Source organism: Cherax quadricarinatus, chromosome 14 (genome assembly GCF_038502225.1).
Source record: "Cherax quadricarinatus isolate ZL_2023a chromosome 14, ASM3850222v1, whole genome shotgun sequence".
Taxonomy (NCBI): Eukaryota; Metazoa; Arthropoda; class Malacostraca; order Decapoda; family Parastacidae; genus Cherax; species Cherax quadricarinatus.
Genome location: NC_091305.1, coordinates 41464162 through 41471036, shown reverse-complemented (window position 1 = coordinate 41471036; position 6875 = coordinate 41464162). Strand labels below are relative to the sequence as shown.

Genomic DNA, 6875 nt, shown 5'->3' with positions numbered 1-6875 from the left:
GAGACCAACAAGATCCTTTTGACAAAGAAGTATGGATACCTGGGTGCAACTTAATTAGAAGTCAGGTAAAACAGAGGTAACAAGGAGGGAAGACGTTGGTTGGTCTGTATATGAGAGAGTTGCATAACACCAGTAAAACTGAAAACCAGGATCTATTTATTGTACTTGTATATAATCCACATGACACAACTTCCAAAGAATTGAAACATCAGCTGTTTGGAAAAAGTCTTTCAATCGCAACCCTTAACTTTTTGTTGCTCGGTGATGTCAGTTTAAGACATTTAAAATGGAAGAGTTTAGGAAAATAACGTAACAGCAGAGATAATGCAAGGAAGCAGCTCAGACGAACACTCAAATACAGTAATGAAACTAAAAATATCGCCTAACAAGATTAGAAAATACCTTTGACCTAATATTCACAATCATTGATGATCTGGTATGAAACATAACGGTGTCGACAACAGTATTCTCAGATGACAACCTAATCGATGCTCAGACCTGCATTCACACGAGTCCTGAGCAGCAAAATACAAAGAGCCATGACGAGGTTGTCATTAAATTCTATTTCAACTACAAAAAGAATCAAATGGAATCAAATAAACTAAACATTCTTGGTAAATATGTTGAATAACTTAGATCCGAACCGGTGTCTGGAGAGGAGTTACTCTGTGGCACTAGACTAGAAGGATGTTCAAGGCGCATACCACTAAGAAAAGTGAAGAGAGGATGCAAGCTAGAGAGAGATGCTCCCTCCACAGACTAAGACGAAGAATCACAGGCCTTCTGGAACGTTCCAGGCTGTCTAAAGTGAGAAAGGAAAAATTTGCTAAGGAAATAGAAGATACTGAATTCAGGCTGAATAATCATGCTGAGATCAGGACAGAGGACGATAAAAGCAACTAATTAACTTTAAAGAAATCCAAAATACTTTTACTCATATGCAAAATCTCGGCAAAACAACGTCCACTATCGGACCCTTGATCAAACAAGACGAAACGTACACTGACGACAGCAAAAGAAATGAATGAAACACTGAAGACTCAATTTAAATTTGTGTTCAGTGAGCCATTAATCAGGCTAAGGATAGATAATCTGATTGAATTTTTCTTGAGCGACACTTAAAACTTTAACATGACACAAATTTCCGAAATAACCCTGACCCAAGTCGATTTCAAGAAAGCCAATGACAACATGCCCATGCACGCTGCCCCTCCCCCCCCCAGGACCCCACTTATGAAACTCCATACTCAGATATTCCATGGAGAGGGAGGCTAGACAAGGGGGTCATCGCAGTCACTAAAAACAACGAATATAGCTCCACTCCAAGAAGGTGGCAGACCAATACCACTACCGTCCAAAATTATTAAAATCTTGACAGGAACTTTAAGAAGCAAGTGATTACCTCAGTGACAGTTACCAAGGTTCACTCTGCTTATTATCAACCAATTCTACAGAGCTTAACTTTAATAGTAAAAACACTTGAAAGAAAAGCAAATAATAGACCGAGAATATCACCATTCATATGTAAGAGACCTGCCCATGTGTTATCACCTTGTGTTATCACCTTGTGTTATCACCTTGTGTTATCACCTTGTGTTATCACCTTGTGTTATCACCTTGTGTTATCACCTTGTGTTATCACCTTGTGTTATTACCTTGTGTTATTACCTTGTGTTATCACCTTGTGTTATCACCTTGTGTTATCACCTTGTGTTATCACCTTGTGTTATCACCTTGTGTTATCACCTTGTGTTATCACCTTGTGTTATCACCTTGTGTTATCACCTTGCGTTATTACCTTGTGTTATTACCTTGTGTTATCACCTTGTGTTATCACCTTGTGTTATCACCTTGTGTTATCACCTTGTGTTATCACCTTGTGTTATCACCTTGTGTTATCACCTTGTGTTATCACCTTGTGTTATTACCTTGTGTTATCACCTTGTGTTATCACCTTGTGTTATCACCTTGTGTTATCACATTGTGTTACCACCTTGTGTTATCACCTTGTGTTATCACCTTGTGTTATTACCTTGTGTTATCACCTTGTGTTATTACCTTGTGTTATCACCTTGTGTTATCACCTTGTGTTATCACCTTGTGTTATCACCTTGTGTTATTACCTTGTGTTATCACCTTGTGTTATCACCTTGTGTTATTACCTTGTGTTATCACCTTGTCTTATCACCTTGTGTTATCACCTTGTGTTATCACCTTGTGTTATCACCTTGTGTTATCACCTTGTGTTATCACCTTGTGTTATCACCTTGTGTTATCACCTTGTGTTATTACCTTGTGTTATCACCTTGTGTTATCACCTTGTGTTATCACCTTGTGTTATCACCTTGTGTTATCACCTTGTGTTATCACCTTGTGTTATTACCTTGTGTTATTACCTTGTGTTATCACCTTGTGTTATCACCTTGTGTTATCACCTTGTGTTATCACCTTGTGTTATCACCTTGTGTTATCACCTTGTGTTATCACCTTGTGTTATCACCTTGTGTTATCACCTTGTGTTATCACCTTGTGTTATCACCTTGTGTTATCACCTTGTGTTATTACCTTGTGTTATCACCTTGTGTTATCACCTTGTGTTATCACCTTGTGTTATCACCTTGTGTTATCACCTTGTGTTATCACCTTGTGTTATTACCTTGTGTTATTACCTTGTGTTATCACCTTGTGTTATCACCTTGTGTTATCACCTTGTGTTATCACCTTGTGTTATCACCTTGTGTTATCACCTTGTGTTATCACCTTGTGTTATCACCTTGTGTTATTACCTTGTGTTATCACCTTGTGTTATCACCTTGTGTTATCACCTTGTGTTATCACCTTGTGTTACCACCTTGTGTTATCACCTTGTGTTATCACCTTGTGTTATTACCTTGTGTTATCACCTTGTGTTATTACCTTGTGTTATCACCTTGTGTTATCACCTTGTGTTATCACCTTGTGTTATCACCTTGTGTTATTACCTTGTGTTATCACCTTGTGTTATCACCTTGTGTTATTACCTTGTGTTATCACCTTGTCTTATCACCTTGTGTTATCACCTTGTGTTATCACCTTGTGTTATCACCTTGTGTTATCACCTTGTGTTATCACCGTGTGTTATCACCTTGTGTTATCACCTTGTGTTATCACCTTGTGTTATCGCCTTGTGTTATCACCTTGTGTTATCACCGTGTGTTATCACCTTGTGTTTCACCTTGTGTTATCACCTTGTGTTATCACCTTGTGTTATCACCTTGTGTTATCACCGTGTGTTATCACCTTGTGTTATTATCTTGTGTTATCACCTTGTGTTATCACCTTGTGTTATCACCTTGTGTTATTACCTTGTGTTATCACCTTGTGTTATCACCTTGTGTTATCACCTTGTGTTATCACCTTGTGTTATCACCTTGTGTTATCACCTTGTGTTATCACCGTGTGTTATCACCTTGTGTTATCACCTTGTGTTATCGCCTTGTGTTATCACCTTGTGTTATCACCGTGTGTTATCACCTTGTGTTATCACCTTGTGTTATCACCTTGTGTTATCACCTTGTGTTATCACCTTGTGTTATCACCGTGTGTTATCACCTTGTGTTATTATCTTGTGTTATCACCTTGTGTTATCACCTTGTGTTATCACCTTGTGTTATCACCTTGTGTTATCACCGTGTGTTATCACCTTGTGTTATTATCTTGTGTTATCACCTTGTGTTATCACCTTGTGTTATCACCTTGTGTTATTACCTTGTGTTATCACCTTGTGTTATCACCTTGTGTTATCACCTTGTGTTATCACCTTGTGTTATCACCTTGTGTTATCACCTTGTGTTATCACCTTGTGTTATCACCGTGTGTTATCACCTTGTGTTATTATCTTGTGTTATCACCTTGTGTTATCACCTTGTGTTATCACCTTGTGTTATTACCTTGTGTTATCACCTTGTGTTATCACCTTGTGTTATCACCTTGTGTTATCACCTTGTGTTATCACCTTGTGTTATCACCTTGTGTTATCACCTTGTGTTATCACCGTGTGTTATCACCTTGTGTTATCACCTTGTGTTATCGCCTTGTGTTATCACCTTGTGTTATCACCTTGTGTTATCACCTTGTGTTATCACCTTGTGTTATCACCGTGTGTTATCACCTTGTGTTATTATCTTGTGTTATCACCTTGTGTTATCACCTTGTGTTATCACCTTGTGTTATCACCTTGTGTTATCACCTTGTGTTATCACCGTGTGTTATCACCTTGTGTTATCACCTTGTGTTATCGCCTTGTGTTATCACCTTGTGTTATCACCGTGTGTTATCACCTTGTGTTATCACCTTGTGTTATCACCTTGTGTTATCACCTTGTGTTATCACCGTGTGTTATCACCTTGTGTTATTATCTTGTGTTATCACCTTGTGTTATCACCTTGTGTTATCACCTTGTGTTATCACCTTGTGTTATCACCGTGTGTTATCACCTTGTGTTATTATCTTGTGTTATCACCTTGTGTTATCACCTTGTGTTATTACCTTGTGTTATCACCTTGTGTTATCACCTTGTGTTATCACCTTGTGTTATCACCTTGTGTTATCACCTTGTGTTATCACCTTGTGTTATCACCTTGTGTTATCACCGTGTGTTATCACCTTGTGTTATTATCTTGTGTTATCACCTTGTGTTATCACCTTGTGTTATTACCTTGTGTTATCACCTTGTGTTATCACCTTGTGTTATCACCTTGTGTTATCACCTTGTGTTATCACCTTGTGTTATCACCTTGTGTTATCACCGTGTGTTATCACCTTGTGTTATCACCTTGTGTTATCGCCTTGTGTTATCACCTTGTGTTATCACCTTGTGTTATCACCTTGTGTTATCACCTTGTGTTATCACCTTGTGTTATCACCTTGTGTTATCACCTTGTGTTATCACCTTGTGTTATCACCTTGTGTTATCACCTTGTGTTATCACCTTGTGTTATCACCTTGTGTTATCACCTTGTGTTATCACCTTGTGTTATCACCTTGTGTTATCACCTTGTGTTATCACCTTGTGTTATCACCTTGTGTTATCACCTTGTGTTATCACCTTGTGTTATCACCTTGTGTTATCACCTTGTGTTATCACCTTGTGTTATCACCTTGTGTTATCACCTTGTGTTATCACCTTGTGTTATCACCTTGTGTTATCACCTTGTGTTATCACCTTGTGTTATCACCTTGTGTTATCACCTTGTGTTATCACCTTGTGTTATCACCTTGTGTTATCACCTTGTGTTATCACCTTGTGTTATCACCATGTGTTATCACCTTGTGTTATCACCTTGTGTTATCACCTTGTGTTATCACCTTGTGTTATCACCTTGTGTTATCACCTTGTGTTATCACTTAGCTTTGCAACTCTAATAAATATCTTCCAGCCTCATCCTTAACTGACATGTTATCATGGTCACCTCACTCCAGCTACTGTACATCAATCTCTAACTTGCTAATACTTTCCCAAATCTTGGAAAGGATAATATATTCAAGTACATACGAATTTATCACTAAACAAAATTTCTTAAGTCTTGGCAATGTGGCTTCAGGCCAGGAAAAAGTACGTATGACTCTGTTATTAACATTAAAGACTGTCTATGCTCCTTTAGAAAATAATAAATATCTAGTGGGCCTCTTTATTGATCTAAGAAAATCTTTTGACTCTGCAGACCGCAACATCCTGCTGTTGAATCTAGAGCATTATGGTATCAGAGGTCATACTCTAATTTACAGTACATAAAGTCCCACCTCACAGACAACATGTGATAATCAATGATTCTCGCTTATTAACAAATCTACATACACCGGCAGGTGGCGCAAAATGCCCCCACTGAAGAACAAGTCTGCTATTAATACACTAAAAAAGAACACAATAAATATAAGGTCTCGCAAACCTTCTATAGCCTCCCTTCATACACAGAGAAGAACTACTAAGAGATCCCTGGCTGCCTTCAGAAGGAAACGTAATAAGCTCCTTAAATCAACTAGGCTGTGGTTCGTACAATGTACTGCTTGTGGCCAGCAATAAGAACCTGGCTGACCAGGCCTTGATCCACCAGGAGGCGTTGTCTGGGACACGGCTGTGGGAAGTTAACCCCTAAACACATCCGTTTATCCATCCATGCACTACCTGAAGCCAGGATGATGAATGGAAAGTATTCAACAAATTGGCTACAAATTTACTTCCAGAGATTACTCCTTACGAGAGCGGGAAGTTCAGTAAACGGTGCAGAATACCCTTAAATGACAAGCAAGAGAGGAAAAAAATATTCACTTAATTGAGTAAGTGTAAAGGGCTCAAGACTTTTCAAGATTCTTCCTTCATTTTCAAGACTGCTGTTGAAATAAGACATCCTAACTTTATTGAGTTATTCTGGTTTACTAAACCTCGGGGTTTAGATAAGGAATTTTTTAGTCATCACACACAGAACACAACTAAACGTAACTGAGAGACATTGTCCTTCCTGGGATACCTAGCAACCCACAATACATATATCGAATCATTGGTGATACAATAAATGTTAAATATTTTGTACACCACGAACAAGAGAAAGAGGCAGCCTACCCACCCGCAGTGTCGTGTGAAGGAGAACAAGGAATGTAACTATACCTCGACGGTCTCTGGTAGACTGAGGCGCCTCGCTTTCACTGCCGTTTATATACCTGGCACTCGCGCGCACGACCAGAATTGACGCCAGAACTAGTTTCATGCACCCCCGCAACTCATACTGTGATAGTGCACCTGCAACTTATATTGTAATGGTGCACCTGCACCACCTGCCCTCCACCACCTGACCCCCACCACCTGTCCTCCACCACCTGTCTTCTACCACCTGTCCACC

General features: G+C 39.1%; 1 protein-coding gene across 1 annotated transcript in view; it reads right to left on the bottom strand.

Annotated features, from left to right (window-relative positions):
- The window catches only part of LOC128694908 (uncharacterized), a 19101-nt gene extending 12442 nt beyond the window's left edge, over positions 1-6659 (bottom strand). The window contains exon 1 of the mRNA XM_070084982.1: positions 6599-6659. The gene's annotated coding sequence lies outside the window, so the exon portion shown is untranslated. The remainder of the gene's footprint in view (positions 1-6598) is intronic.
- Between the last annotated feature and the right edge of the window lie 216 nt (positions 6660-6875).